Source organism: Apodemus sylvaticus, chromosome 17 (assembly GCF_947179515.1).
Source record: "Apodemus sylvaticus chromosome 17, mApoSyl1.1, whole genome shotgun sequence".
NCBI classification, from domain to species: domain Eukaryota; kingdom Metazoa; phylum Chordata; class Mammalia; order Rodentia; family Muridae; genus Apodemus; species Apodemus sylvaticus.
This window is the reverse complement of record NC_067488.1, coordinates 65,384,196-65,400,635: the sequence shown is the minus strand read 5'-3', so window position 1 is coordinate 65,400,635 and position 16,440 is coordinate 65,384,196.

The following is a 16,440-nucleotide window of genomic DNA, read 5'->3' as shown; positions in this document are numbered from 1 at the left end:
TGAAGCACAAAACTAGGAAAAGGTAGCAGCAGGGATCAAGTCTAGATGACTGCCTTGCCCATCTAGGTGTCTTGCTGTGGGAATCCCTCTAGCTGCAATGAACAGGGACCACTGAAGACAGTATTGCCCAAAATTTTCCCTTGAAGCCGCATATTAATACCGTATCAAGGAGTACACTAGGATATGATAGTCTCAACTAAGGTGCTTAGCAGTTAAAACCATTCCCGTCATATTCACTAGAGGACATAATTTCCTCAGACAAATCTAAATTATTTGAAAGCAAAATGCTCTCTCTCCCTCCCTCCCTCCCTCCCTCTCTCTCTCTTTCTCTCTCTCTCTCTCTCTCTCTCTCTCTCACACACACACACACACACACACCATGCAGGCTCAAGCAATTGCAAGCATACTCTTAAAAATGTAAATAATCAGAAAAGGAATCCACCACCTTTGGTTCCAAGGCTATGAAGCTCATGAAGGAAAATGTTTTCATATTCTTTAACAGAGAGAGAGAGAGAGAGAGAGAGAGAGGAGAGAGATCCTTAACTGAGACACACCCATGAATATCTCTTTGGCATTGCAATGACTACTGCCTCTTAAGAACTAACTTTTCTAAATCCAATTTCCAGGACAATAGAACGTAATCATCTAATCCAGTTCACCAGAGGAATACTTTTTTTTAATTGTCAAAGATATATGTGCGAGAACACGTGTCCATATGTGCATGTGTTTTATATAGCTCCAGTCATGATCCTCTCTCTTGAGGTTAACTTGAAATAATATAAATTAAATAGAGAAACAAGTTTTTGAAGTAACTAAGGGTTACTAGTGTGTTGATTAACTTTGGGCTCTCCTTAAATACTGCAAGTGGATTTTAGCCTAATGGGCTAAAAGCGTAAGCCCTGAGTACTTGCTGATAGCGCATCTGGAATTACTTTCTTTGGGGACTGTTGTATAACGAGGTGTTCAGACAGCCAACCATAGTTCACCCCTACTGTGTGTGTGCCCTGGACTCCAGCCTTTTTCAGTAGCAAGTTCAATTACCAGAACAGCTTGTCCAGGGATCGTGTCAGGAGGAAATGTGCTCATCTTGAAAACCTGGGGACCAAAACATGCTCATCCCTAAGAAAGGCGTAGCCTGCAGATGACAGCGACTAGGTAGTGTTCTCACACGTGATGGAGCTGCCGGTTCTCACGTTCTTACCCTCTTTCCAGTGTCAAACCCAGCTCCTCACTGTTTGTGGAACCAAGAGCAATAGTAAGGAAGTTGAAACAAGGCCTAACCAAATAGGGAACAAACCAAGGTCTGAGGGGGAGAGAGGCAACCTGTCACGACGGCAACCGACGGCAATGATGAGGCATGTCACATGTCCTCTAGGAGGCAAGGGTCCCTTTAATGATTGAGAAGATAGATTACGAATGTCCATCCGTATCAAGGGAAGGAAAGAGTAGGCAGGAGACCTGGCTTCTGTCTCCATCCCTGCCACTAACCAGTAATCCTACCCACAATCTGTGATCTCCCTAGCCTCAGATGCACCCGTCCTTAGTAATTCAGAATCCTTCCCACTTTATTCCCCCTGCCACTCACAGCTTTGGTTCTGGCTTTTTTGTTTTGTTTTTATTTTATGTACTTGAGAGTGTTTTGCCTGCATGTGTGCTGTGCACTATAAGCACTTAGTCAGAAGAGAGCACAGATTCCCTGGAACTAGAGTTACAAACAGTGTGGGCCTGTGGGCCCAGTGGAACCAAACTCGGGTCCTTAGCAAGAGCAATAAGTACTCTTAACCGTGACCATCTCTCCAGCCCTGACTCAAAGTTTGTTTTTTTTTTCCAAGAGAATAAGACTTTATTTAAGTTTGGGGGCTGGGAAGATGAGATGGCGGCAGTGCTTGAGCCCCTGGTTGCACCCGGATTCCTTCACCTGGATTTAGAGAGCACATCCATGAAGTAAAAAAAGGGAACTCTGACCAAACAGCACTGGTGCCTGGAGATTCTAGATAGACTTTTCTGCCCTGTGCCAGCCAACCAGGGAGACCAACCTGGTTTTGATACAAAGAGGCCAGGCCAAAGAGCATCAAGCTAACAATTGTCTACAACAATTTCAAGGCTAAGCCAGTTTAGCCAGAGTTATAGCGCACAGGCATGGTGCTGTTAAGTATTAAGTGGGGACTAAGCTTTTAGTGTCATTGCACACGACCAGCACACTTCAGCTTCCGGAGATGGAGGCCCACACCCATGTGCTAATAGCCATTTTGTTAAAACCAAACCGGGCCCTCCCCAATCTAATTACATTACAGAAATTGACCAGGATCTGTGAGCAGTGCCCACAGGAGTCAAAGTTGTTTTTTTTGTTTTGTTTTGTTTTGTTTTTTTGTTGTTTTTTGCTGAACTGCAAATATATGTGGGAAGGGAGACAAGAATACCCGATCTATTGAAGATTATGCAAGGCATGGTGATACACCCTATTTTCGTTTTAAAGTACTATTTATGTTAGCATGAGCTCATTGCTATTTTTAAATGAATTAACCATTTGCTTCTTCGGTCTTAATTTCTAATACATCAACAAAACTCTCTGGGTCCCGAATAGTTTTGAAGAGCACAAGGTGTTCCTGAGACCAGAAAGACTGAGGTTTGCTAGCGTACTAGTTAACAGAAGCAGTCCCAGAGCCAGCATACTAATTCAAGTCTCACTGCTGCTGCCACTTACGATGGGACAATGGACACAGTCCCTGGGCCACTCTGTGGTACTCGGCTTGGCTCTAAGGTGTCAGAGCTTGTACTGTAGTTGACGCTATCCATCATCCTCTCTGGAGTAAGTCTCAGACACCACGATGCCTCCCTCCCGACACCCATCACCCTACTTTGTGTTCTTGCTCACTTTGTTTGACTTGGCCAGATCCAAGCGCTGCCACCTCTGGCCTGGAGGGGGCCAAAGACAGCTGCAGTAACCACGGTAACCACACCACCGCCTTCCTGCTGCTGCTCCCTTCCTACGGCTGCCCTCCAGCCGCCAACTAGACTTTGATTCTGCCCTTCGTAGAAGCTCCATCAGCAAAAGACTACCAGAAAACCAAAGTAAGTCAGGCAGGGTTTTTTAAAACATGCTATGTCAGATGAATTTGAATGTAGAGTGGAAAAGCTAGCCTTAGGAATAATCAATGAAACGGAGGAAGGAAGGAGGAAAAGCAGGCCAAGGCCTCTGTTCCTTAAAGGAAGCAGTGCTGTTCACCCAGGGTGCCTTCCAGCTGGAACTGGTTTTTGCTTTGTTTTTCACCTTCATCTACTTTATTAAATCTTTGACTTACTGCAGGGCGCCCCTTCCACTGATCACCAATCAAGCTGAATTACTGAAAATGTTTGATGGAACAGAGTCCTATCACGTGCACTTGACCAATTGCAATTTGATCTCAGAAGAGGGGACAGGTCTTGGATTTTTATGAGTATTTATAATAATCAAATGGTGATTATTCACAATCTCTTGAATATGGCTTTTCTAATCTAATTATGTATTTATATTGTATGTGCAATGCCGTTTTGCCTGCTTGTGTGTCTGTGTCAAGGTGTCAGATCTTGGAGTTACTGACAGTTGTGAGCTACCATGTGAGCGCTGGGACTTGAACCCGGATCTCCTGAAAGAGTAGTAAGTGCCCTTAACCACTAACCCATCTCTCCAACCCCAACTTTTCTAGTCTGTATTTTAATTGTTTTTAATTCTTGCCAGTTGGCATGTTCCTTTTTTACAGTTTAGAAAGCTGGCACTCAAAGTAGCAAACCTACCCAAAGCCACAGAACCAACATGGCAGAAGCAAAACTGAAGTACACGTGAAACTGGAGCATTTACAGAGACAGCAGCATGGGTACACACAGCAGGAAGCAGAGTGCCCTGGTTGGAGGGCGGGGGTGGAGTGACAGCTAAACTCATTTTATGACGGGGTTATCACATAAGCCAATGGGCCCTATATGGAAATAACCTCCAGATTCCCCCAGTCTCCCACAGCTTCTATGCTACACCACCACAGCTCAACCTATACAATTTGAATTACAATTTTTAAATGTGTACGTGTGTCTGTCTGTCTGTCTGTCCGTCTGTCTGTCTGTGTGGTGGTTTTCAGACAACTTTCAGAAGTGGTTCTCTCCTCCAAGGTGTGGGTTCCAGGGATCCAACTCAAGTCCTCAGCTGGAGAGCAAACACCTTTACCTCTGAGTCATTTTGCTGGCCTTGCTTTTCAATCTGCTAAGTTCTTTGTGCAATGGTTATCTTAGAGATAAGGAGGATTTCTTTTTCCTTTTTTTTTTTTGAGATATATTTATTTTTATATTATGTGTATTGGTGCCTGCATGTTTGCCTGTACGAGGGCATCAGATCTCCTGGAACTGAAATCAGAGATAAGTGAGCTTCTGTGTGAGGTGATGGAAACTGAACCCAGGTTCTCTGGAACAGCTGAGCTATTTCTCCAGCCCTGAATTTTTAAAAAGGTACACAGTATGTTTTATATTTAGGAAGCTTCTAAGTAGGGTGTTTTGTAAATTGAGAACTGTCTGCATTCATGTATGATGTCATTAAATATATATTCGGTCTGCCTAAAACTATATGGCATTTACCAACATGGCCGGGTTTTTTCTTTCTTTTTCTTTTTTCTTTTTTTTTTTTTTTTTTGGGTTTCCCAATATGTAAGTTTAAAAGGCACAGCCAAATCTAATGAATGTCAAACTTGTACAGAGATTTAACTCTACCACAGTACTTTTAAATAGGAAAAAACAAAAGAAAATAATTCACAAAGATTAATTAGGATGAATTTTCACTTGAAAAGAAAGCAGAGAAGAATATTCTGAAGCTATTTGTCCCGGTAAACCTGCTTAAATGCTCACTAACTAAAACAGTGCTGTCAACAGGAAACAGCTGCTTATGAGCTATCCGACATGGGAACATGAATGTAGTATTCTAAAAGGTGCTAAGGCTGAGTATGCAAGCACGTTTGGGTCATTGTGATCTACTTAAGCTAAGGAGCCCAGCTTGGTGGTGCAACAATGGTGCACTCTGTGATGGTGTAGTCCTAGCGCCCAGGAGGTAAAGCAGGGTGGTCAGGAATCCAAGGTCACCCTCCACTCACTGCACAGTGAGTTCAAGGCCAGCCTGGCCTCAGACCCTTATTTAAAAAATAAATAAGTACTGGTGAAATGCTCAGCACATAAAGGTGGTTGCCTTGTAAGACCCCCAAAACCAAGGGTGCCCCAGCATCCCTCGCCTCGGAAGGCGACCCCCAAATCACTCTCAAGAAACGGTCTCGATGCAATAACATGAGGATTTCTTTATTCCAGAATTCTGGGTTCCATAGCCGTACACCGCACAGGGATAGAGGACTGTGGACCCCGTGCAGAATTGTGACAGCTTTTATAAGTTTACAACAAAGCCTGAGAATCACAAACCAATCATTTCTTAGCATGGAGAGCCCTCGAAATGCGAGCCAATCGATTTGTACCACTCCATAGTTTTTAGGCCAATCAGTTTAAATTATTGGAGCCCGCGCTCAGTGGACCAATTACTTTCCTATTTTCTTGAATGTCTATAGCTGCGTGAACTCCTGGATTGGGGTAATGGCGTAGGCAGTTTACAGAAGCAAGATAAGCTTAGCCCAGTTACCTTATGGGGCCAGGATCACCTATTCAAGGCCTTTTTGCTAGCTCTAAACAAAGGGCGGGCTCTGGAATGTGACCTTTTACCTAGTTTCTAACAAAGAGCACAAAGAGAGGGCTCTGGAATATGAAGTGTTTGGGGCTCCTTAGAAGGCTGGAGTTAGGCTGTATTTTCTATTCTTTCAGCCTCCAAGTTTCAAGACCAGAGTTTAATCCCTAAAACCAACATGGGGGAAGGATAAAACTCCCACAAGTTGTATTAACTAAAAGCTCAAATATTTCAAGCTTTTGGGAGCACTTTATTTTCTTCACATTCTCCCCATTACAAGCAACCCACACACACACACATACCAATAAACCACAATTTTAAATTAAAATAAATAAATACACTAATAAAATTATTAGTTCTGCCCAAAGCGCTTCGTGCAGTAAGAGAAATAGCTAAATCAGCTGAGATCATAAAGTGTCGGTAATACTAGTGGAGAACTTGTTTTTATTTTAGTTTCAATTCATTCATAATCAAGACTCTTTCAGCAGTGGTAAGATATCTGGCTGCTTCAGTCTAAAGACAGTTCGTGAGGAGAGGCTGGAGCTGTGGCACAGAGGCTATAGCTAAATCTCAACTCATTGATTGGAAATGGAGTTAGGTAATTGGACATAAAAATTTTTTCAGAGATTATTTTTCTTCTTAATTAACATAAAACAATCACGTTAGGGCTGGAGATTGTTCAGCAGTTAAAAGTATTTACTACATTGGAAGAAGCTCTGGGCTTGGTTCCCAGCACCCACATGGTAGTTCACAACTGTACTGAGCCTTCTTCTGACCTGTGCTGTCACTGCACACACAGTATACACACATTACTCAGGCACACACACATACACTCAAGTATTTCTAAAAACTGCCGTATAAAAGCAGAACTACCATTTGTGAAACACAAGACAGGACAATGAGGTATATACAAACTCAATATATATCCCCAGTATCAACTATAGGGGTAAGGGTGGGGGGATGGATGAGTGGATGGATGGTTGGATGGGTGGGTGGATGGATGAATGGTTGGATGGGTGGATGGATAGATGGATGGATGGTTAGATGGATGGATGGAGGGAGGGACAGATGAACAATCAGAAAGCAGAAAGAAGAAGGAGGAAGCTGGGGTGGGGGCTGACATTATGAAACAAAATTAAGCAGGGACTACAAACCAGAGTGCATTCACATGATGGTTTCTGTCAGAAGTAAATTCTAAAACACATTCTAGTAAGATGGAGCTGATGCATTGTTAGCTCGTCTTTTCAATAAGAACTGCTGAGCCCTGGGAATCCTATCACTTCAGAACAGACAGTTGAGATGAGATGCGCAGCAGACCATTGTGTGGAGCAGGAAGGCTGCCTGCCTTTCGCAGTACTTAATCAGAAGTAAAGCCCCATGGACAGGTCACGAAAATTCTGTGGTAATAACTTCCGAAGGTGCCAGCACACAAGAGAGCTTCTAACCCAGCCTAGATCAGTCAGGAAAAGAAACTTCCAGAAAGAAAAGAAACAGATGTGTCTGCCTATTCATATAGATATGAATCTCTCTCATAGGCATGTATCTAATGGAAATTTCCTTTTGGTTGGCATTATATCCCTGACCCTTTCAAGGGTGTTCTCTTCTTGAGTACACATCAATCAATATATATTTATTCAATGATGAGAATCCAAGAGCCTCATTTTCCTGGATTGTCTGGCTAGAAGCTGGAGTTACAGGAAGACAAATACTTACCTGAAGAAAATAAGTTCCTATGCCAGACACTTCAATAAACTACATAAGAAAAATGTAACACTGCTTTGGAACACAAGTTTTCTGCATGAATTCTTTGTTAAATTGTGTGGCTTTCTATTCAAATTAAACTTAGATGCCTCCCTAAAATAGACTTCAGAAAAGCTAATTTAAATAAAACCAAAATGTAAATTTAAATATTTCAATACAATTAAATCCATCAATAGAAAAGCCTTTTCATTATTTTTAGTATTGGTGTTTGGCCTGTTCGTGTATGTCTTTGCTCAGTATGCCTGATACCTGAGACGGCTAGAACACTGGATTCCCTGGATCTAAAGTTACAGTTGTGGGCCACGACATGGGTGCTGAGAATCAGATCCGAGTCCTCTGTGGGGAACAGTGTGCTCTCAACAGCTAAATTACACAACCCTCCAGAAAATTCTTGTAGGCCAGAAACATAGCACAGATTTATTTGACAGTCTGGAGTCAAAATCCGGTCACTCTATTTGCAAGCTGTATGGCCTGGACAAGTTACAGAACTTCTCCATGTTTTTAACCGTAATAGGTAAATAACTATAAACTATAAACATGTAACTATAAACTATAAACAGGCCCCCTACCTCGCAGAACTGATGAATTAAATATGCATATCAATAAGGAATTTGAAAGCCCTGGAGCTGTGTTGCACTTCTGGAAAACATCTTGGAAGATGAAAGTGGGAGGATCAGGAGTTCAAGATCATCCAAGACTACTTAGAAAATTCAAGGGTAGCCTGAACAGTGTAGGACCTGGAGTGGGGTGGGGTGGGGTGGGGAGATAATTTGAAATTGTATCTATCCTGAGAGCAAAATATTATCTAGACTCATTAATTATAATGCTTCTAATTCCAGGAAATTCCTAAAAACAAAACAAACAAGTAAAAAATAAAATGCATAGTTCTGGAGAAGGTAGAACAAACGTGGGGGATGGGCTGGGAGGCATCCATCAGGTTCTGCAGCTTTCGCCATTCTGACCTTTGCTCCATTTTGGGATCACAGAGAAAATAGCCCCAGGCAGGGCTTTGGAGAAATCTGAACTCAACAACAGATTCACCTCGAAGATTTCTTCCCAGGAAAGTCAGCAGATAAAGCAAGGTATTAATTTCCTAGCTCAGAGGCGCGTGTGTTGTCTGTTATTTCCCTGTCTTTTTTTTTCCCCCTTCCTAGATGTTGGTGGTATGACTCAAAGGACAACAAAGTCACAATTACTAGAAAGAATCTAAAATGTCACGAGATGAAGCGGGCGCAGCATTTCTGCTTAAAAAAACAAAACAAAACAAACAACAACAACAAAAAAACCCACGCTTCCTCCCTAGGGCCAAGATGAGGGCGTAATGTCTATGTAACGTCTTCTCAACAAAGGAGCAAGAGAACAACTCTTGCGAATGCCACTTTCAAATGCTCACTGGGAACCATGTGGAACCACCACGCAAAGCTTCGGGGACTTTCCTCGTGGCTCTGGGGATTCAACAGGACAACTCCGAGCTGGGGAGGCCCTGCCCGCTGGGGAGCAAGGCCGGCCTGCCCGGAGCGCGGGCACGTGCTGATGCTGCCTCGCTCCCCCGCCGCCTCCCACGGGCCCGCGCGTCCGTGCAAACTGCGCCGGGCCTCCCCGAGCGGCTTTCCTCGGAGGATCACGACTCTCTAGGTTTCCCGAGTGACTGGCTCCCCACCGCGGCTCCCTGTCCCTTCCAACCCTCCTCCGCCACGCGCACGGAGAGGAAGGCGGAACCTACTGAGTCGCCATCACGTGGGCGCTGGACGAGCAGAGGCTGCCTGCGCACAGGTGGTCTGCGCAGAATCGGTCTGCGCAGGGGCTGCTCGCGCCTCGCCGGGCCTTGGCGCCCGCAACCTCAGTGGAAAATTTTCAGAAGACCTACTGAGGCTGCGCTGCGTAGGCCACGCCCCTTCCCGCCCGTAGCCTCTGCGCGGGTTCCTCCCTCCCCTGGGGAGCAGCCCCGCCTCTCGCTTCTGCGCAAGCTCCGCCCTCCCCGGGGAAACCGCTGCGTAAGCCCCGCCCTCCCCGGGGAAACCGCCGCGGACCCTCGGCCTTGACTTCCCCGAGCTGCGAGTGCCTGCCCGGGCGCCTGCGAGGCGACCTCACGTGTGGCCGCCTGGCATCCCGAGAGCCGAGCAGCGGCGCCCTGGCGCCTCAGCCTTCGCCTGCGGGGCGCCGCAGCCTCAGCCTCGCCACCTCAGCTCCACACGGGTCTGCATGGTGCTGGACGGAGGGAGGAGCGATTGGGGTGGGCGGCTGGGGCTCCCCGAGGGGACCGACTGTCGCCTGATCGATCTGGATCACCCCCCAGGAAAATAAATAATATTCATTTCTAAACCCCTCCCCGCCCCCTGTCCAGAAATATGCCTCACGGAATTTATCCCCGATTTTGAGGAGCTTGATCTCACCCAGAGGTGACAAATGGCCACACCGTGACATTCTTTGGCTGTCGTGTGTGCGTGGTTCGCCTCAAGAAAACAGATTTAACAGTCTCAGTCACCGGTTGGTTCCGAACGGTTCACTCGGGTGAGCGTGGAGGCGAATAAAGTGGGGCTAGCTCCACTTGGCGTCAGAGGTTTCACTTAAAACCGGACGCAGGCACCTACATGAGTCTGCACTGTGTCAGGTTTCTGCCAAAACTGAGGGTTGCTGTGGGCAATCTCAGAACCAAGCCCGTAGATGACCCCTCCCGAGAACCATTGCAGGTATGTTAATAAATCCTTATTTCTTCGCCTCGGGCGAAGAACATGAAACCGAGTTAAGGCCAAGAAGGTAGTCAGTCCTCCGTGGCCCAAAAGTAGGCACAGTCGATAAATCCTCATCGCTTTCTTTGAACAAGAATACTGGTAAGCCGTTTTTTAAAAAACAGATTTTGGAAAATTGTGATCTGAGATTCTTTTTTTCCCAAAGCAATCGGAAGTAGCACAGTATTCAAAATTACGCCTAAGTGCGCAAGCTGACTGTTCTCTTGATTAGCAATTCCTCCTAAGTGAGCATTCTGTCAACTCGTGGATGTGTGGACTTTTCAACCCTTTTACAGCTGATTAGCAGGTGTCTCTAGGTCCATAAACCCTTTCTCCTTACTGGCATTCTTTCCTCTACCTAGCACAATGGGTGCCAGCAGGACCACAGAAATGCCAGTGATACACATTACAAAAAGCACCTAAATCAGCCAGCCTTCATAGGAGGAGACAGAAACAGTTGATACTAGGTCCCTGGAATGTTTTACCGTCTCAATAGCATTAAACATTTACACTAAAATAACTGTAAATCTAAATGTTTCTAAAAAGGTCTTTTAGGGCTAAGTGCCTAAGGGGCACCAGGATTTTATTCTTGGGGAGGAAAACATGCCTCGCACACAACATTGCTTACAAATACATGGTTTTGCTGCATAATGCACTGTTTAGACATGATTAAGTTCCTTAATGTTGGCCAATAGAGTGTGAAACATCACCGCGGCACTTCCAGGAAATGCTGTCTCTCTGTGAGTCTGTGAAACTGACTCACAGAATTGTAACCCTGTGGACCCCTGAAACCACTCTATAGCCATCAACCTGCAAATCCTCATGGGACACCCCCATAATTTATTATGATATTAAAGAGACCATAATAAAAATACAAAGAAAGCTACTACTAGAAGTCTTAGAGAAGACTGTTGTGGCTAAAAGTTAACCTCAGAACATCTCTGTGGACCTACTATGTACTATAGTCTCATCGAAGCCACTTTTCTTTGCTTAGTATGTTTGTTGCAACTGTGTCTGGTGGTTGACAACACCTGTGTGAATCTAGTGCTCATGGATTGGCTATTCTGGCTGGCCAGCATCCAAAATATAGCCCAGTGGTTCACTCTGCCTGTCACCCAGGCTCATCTACAGGACTACCCTTCTGGGTGGAATCAGGACTCATCTTTATGGGTACTACAATATGGCAGAAGAGAGAAAAGTATCAGTTCATAACGGCAGTGCCTGCCTCAGTCTCCCTGTCAATCTGCAGCAGGATAAACTAGCAGCCATGTCATGGAGATGCCCGGCAGCTTCTGGAGAAGCCTTAGAGAGGAAGCAACTGGCCTGCTCCAGGTGAGAGAAAGGTGCTGAAAGAGATGCTGTTATCCACACAGAGTCTGCAGCTTCGGATTGAACCCAGGCTAAGCCAGAGCACCCAACCTGATTGGCAGAAGCCTTGAGAAACAATATAAATCGTTTTCAGACAGTAAGCTAGGATATTTTGTTGCACAGCAAGTAATACCTAATGGAGTATTCTCCAACTTCAGAAACATGCTCTAATTGATCAGCAAGTGCTCCGTTGTTTCTCTGGGCTTAGGATCCATTTTGCAGATCTTCTTTCACTGAGCACCTTCTACACATGCTCCCAAGAATAGAATATACAAAGTGATAGGGGTGGGATGGGGAAGGAATTTAGTTTTTAGGTTTTTCTAGACAGGGTTTTTCTGTGTATCCCTGAATGTCCCGCAACTAGTAGACCAGGCTGGCCTTGAACTCACAGACATCCACCTGCCTCTGCCTCCTGGGTGCTGTGATTAAAAGCATGAACTGCAAACACCCATCCAGAAAGGAATTTTCTAGTGGACCCAGAAGAGATTAATATTGAGAAAACATAGACTATGATAACATTGGAAGCAATTTTAATAAGTGAAATCAGCCAACACATCTTATAATCAATTTCTTGTGAAATCTAAATTAGTTGAATTTATAGAACTAAGGAATAGATCTATGGGGCTGGAGATAGTAGATTAATTTAATTGATTTCATTTAATTATTTGGAGACAGCAAGGTGTCTCAGTCAGAGTGCTTGTTGAAGCAGCATGAGAACCCAGATCTGCAGCCACAGAACCGAGTTTCCCATAAAGCTGCTGAGCCTGGGATGCCTTAGGAGGCAGGGATGGGATCCCAGTGGCTTGGCGAGAAGAGCCAATCGGTGAGCACCGGATTCCCTGAGAGATCTTGTCTCAAAAGATCAAGTGGGAATCGACAGATAGGTATGCATATCACCACCACCAGCAGCAGCAGCATCACCATCACCACCACCACCATCATACACATACACACCGAATACAAAATTTCAGCTAAACAGAGTAAGTTCACAAGACATAGTCTACATCATGGTGACTATACCTAATTATTTATTTTGAATATTCAAAGAGATTTTAATTGCTCTTTCTCCCAAAAAAAGAGAACTAATGAGACAATGAGGTTGTTATTTAGCTTACTTGAGCTTTCTCATTACGTGAAGATACTTCAAAATATTTTTCTTAAACTATATAATTTTATTGGACAATTTAAAAATAAAACAGATACAGAACTCATGGGAACAAAGGAAAGGATGTGGTTCGGAGGAAGAGGGAGGGAAGGAAAATTTTTAACTTTCTAGGATGCTAGTGTTCAAGTTTTTTTTTTTAAAGATTTATTTATTTATTATATGCAAGTATACCATAGCTGTCTTTAGACATCAAATCTCTTTACGGATGGTTGTGAGCCACCATGTGGGTGCTGGGATGGTTGTGAGCCACCATGTGGGTGCTGGGACCTGAACTCATTACCTTTGGAAGAGCAGTCGGTGCTCTTACCCACTGAGCCATCTCTCCAGCCTCTAGTGTTCAAGTTTGATCTTTGAGTAACGTTATCTTGGGACAAGGGATCAGGCTGTCATTTAATTAGACAAAACAAAGCCATTAGAAAGCAAGTCTCAGCAATTATTTTTACATTTGTGTATAGTAGAAGAGTGGATCTGAGAAAAAGAGACAAGAAGAGTGTGGGTAACTGAGCTATCACAACAAGCAGTCCGTCAGAGCGAGTGTGACAGATGAGTGGGGGGATCCAGTGCTTCATGTAGGACCCGAGGCAGTGTGGGCACGAAGATGAACAGAACAGCGATCTCTTCAGTATGGAGTCAGCATTGCAGGAAGGGATCCAAGAGGGAAGATGCTCAGAGTGAAAGAAACCAACACCAGCAGTCTCAGCCCTCCCGAGACAGCGTCCGTGCCAACCCCTCCAACGGTTAGGACTTTAAGACCCTCGTAGAAGAGGGGGCAGAAAGACTGAGAGCCAGGGAATGGGGGTTGTGTGCTGTGTGTGTCTTCTGCACACGACACAGCCATTTGCCACACTCATGAACACACTGCTGTTGTGGATGTCTGCCACACACCAACAGGGTCAGTCAACACTCTGTCAAGCAGCACTCACTGAACTCAGTAGGTCTCACACACACACACACACACACACACACACACACACACAGAGAGAGAGAGAGAGAGAGAGAACATGAAGGAGGGAAGGGGGACATGTTGGGAGTGTCTGGGGCAGTGGAAGGAAATGTTGGAGTTGATATGATCAAGATACATTGTTCTTGTGTATGACATCATCAATCAATCAATGTATCTACTCTTAAAAATAAGGAACAACCCAGGCATAGTGGTTCATGCCTTTAATCCCAGCATACAGAAGGTAGACGCAGGCTGATCTCTGAGTTCAAGGTCAGCCTGGTGGTCTACAGAGGGTTCCAGGACAGCCATAACTATCCACCCTACTCATAGCAAAAAGCATAATGTTTTCATTTCATGTAGAAATACAGTAAAAATAAAACAGTGAATGTCAACCTTGGCCACAGCGCTTAGAAAAATATTTTTTGGGGCTTCGTTATTTAAGGATACGAAACAGAAAAGGACTCATAGAGTAGAGAAGATTGAGTTTTGCAAGGGCCCAGCTAGGTAGGTAATGCCAAGGAAGAAACACAATTTTATCTGATTGCAATTAAGGGATGCTAGGGGGCTTTAAGTAAGGGAAATAAACGTTTTTTTTTTTTTTTTTTTTTTTTTTTTTTTTTTTTTTTTTTCACACAGGCACTCCGCTGGTTTTGTTTTTTTTTAAGCAAGAAAACTGATTTATGCTCAGAGAAGATTTTTCTGACTGCCAGGTTAGGCTGTGAGGGTGCGAACAATGGGCACACAGGCCAGAACCCAGCACAGGCGGTAAGTGGCAAGCATCTACTTGTTGATGTGTTGAGAGCTAAGCTGACTTATGGTGAGAGAGTCTAGGGTGAGCGCCTGCCTGGGGGGTTGAGCCTCCCCATCAATCACTGCTAGATTAGAACTGGAGCTGCTTTGATAGGGAAATCAAGAGCTCTGCTGTGAGGGATGATAGCTGCCCTTCAGCCAATAGGTTTTTTTTTTTTTTTTAAGGAAACCTGAAGAAACTCAAAACTCTTTGTTCTAGAGAAACTCAAAACTCTTTGTTCCTGCATTGATGAAATCAGGAGAGAGATAAGGTGATCAAACTAGACTAAGCTCCAACTTTTACCTGTTTTCGTTCTAGTGAAGGCAACAATCAATCAAACAAACAAAAACCATGACTTTAACATAATCGCAGGTGGCAATGAGTGCTAAAAAGGAAACGAACAGAACATTTCATTGATGTACATATTTGAAAAGAACTTTACCCTAGGTGACTGGGCTATATGTGATTACACAGAGGCTGCCTTGAAACAGTTAGAGATTTTTCCACTAGTACCAGACAACAGAAAAAAGGGGGGGTGGGGAAGCAGTATACAGACATCAGTAAAAGGAGTGTCCAAAACATCTTTATAGAATAAGATCACTCTCAAATGAAATCATCAAACACAGACGAGATTGGGCACGCTCAGGGTGGCATGGCTGTGAACATCATCAAATGCAGAAGAGCTAACGAAAGATGTGGCATTTAAGTTGAGGAAAGACAAAAGTCTTAGATACGTTAGAAAGCTGCAGAAATACCACGTGAAGGACATTCTAACGGTCGGAGTGATTTAAACGGAAAATGGTTCGTCACTGAAAACAATAAGCAGTGCATTTTGGCAAAAGCAGAGAGTATGAAAGGAGTACATTGATTATCTATTGATAAGTAGTAAACTATGTCAGGCTTTGGTGGTTTAAAACAATGAACAGTTATCACTTGTTTCTATGAGTCAAGAATCCCGCTGGGCTCACCAGAGTGCTGTGATGAAGGTTTCCCCTGTGGACAAAAATCGCCTCAAGAATCAACTGAGCAGGAGCCGCCCACAAGCTTATTCTTGACCTCAGGCAGGCTTCTGGAATTCCATTTTTGCCAGTATTATCAGCTTTTGCCACATGGATCTTCCCATAGGGCAATTCAAGAGCAATGGCTGCTTGAGCAAGAGACCGGTGGTGAGGCAAAAGAACAAGAAAGGTGCAAGCCACAGACTTTTTTTTTTAAAGATTCTTTTATGTGTATGGGTGTTTTCTGTGTGTGTGTGTGTGTGTGTGTGACACAGGTGTGTGGGCGCACACATGGGCACATGCCTGGTACCCATGAATTTTGGAAGAAGGCATCAGATCCCCTGAATGGTGGGACTGTGGGTGGTTGTGAGCCACCCTGAGGGTGCTGAGAATCAATCCCAGATCTTCTGAATGAACAAGTGCTCTCAAGCCCTGAGCCATCTCTCCAGTGTCCATGAAAGTCGGTGTCTTTTTGTAACCAAGTTAGAAGTGAGGAGGTCAGAGACATGGCTTAGCCGTGAAGATCATGTACTGTTCCTTCACAACACTAGAGTTTCTCCCCACCCTTGTCAGTAGCCCACAATCGGCTCTAACCCTAGCTCCAAGGAACCCCATCCTTCTGGCTTCTGTGAGCATGTGCACAGGGAGGTTGGGGGGGAGCACTCGTGCACATGCACATACAGAAAGAGAATATTTTTTCAAACGAGAAGTGATGTGCTAGCTGCTGTTTTTGCTGAGGAGGGCCACATCACTCAGCCCAGTCTAGAGGATTTCCAAAAGGTAGGAGACCAGGAAATAAGAGTCACTGGGTCCATCACTAGCAGGATAAAACTACAGACCAGGCCAAATCAGGGCTACAGATGCCCACCTCTGAATGAAGCCTGCTGAAATGGAAGGCAGGGGGAAACAGACTGTAGGCTGAAACATTGAATAAACAAACTTCAAGGGTCACTCTTTGTTTTGTTTTGTTTTGTTTGTTTTTTTTGTTTTTTTTCAAGACAGGTTC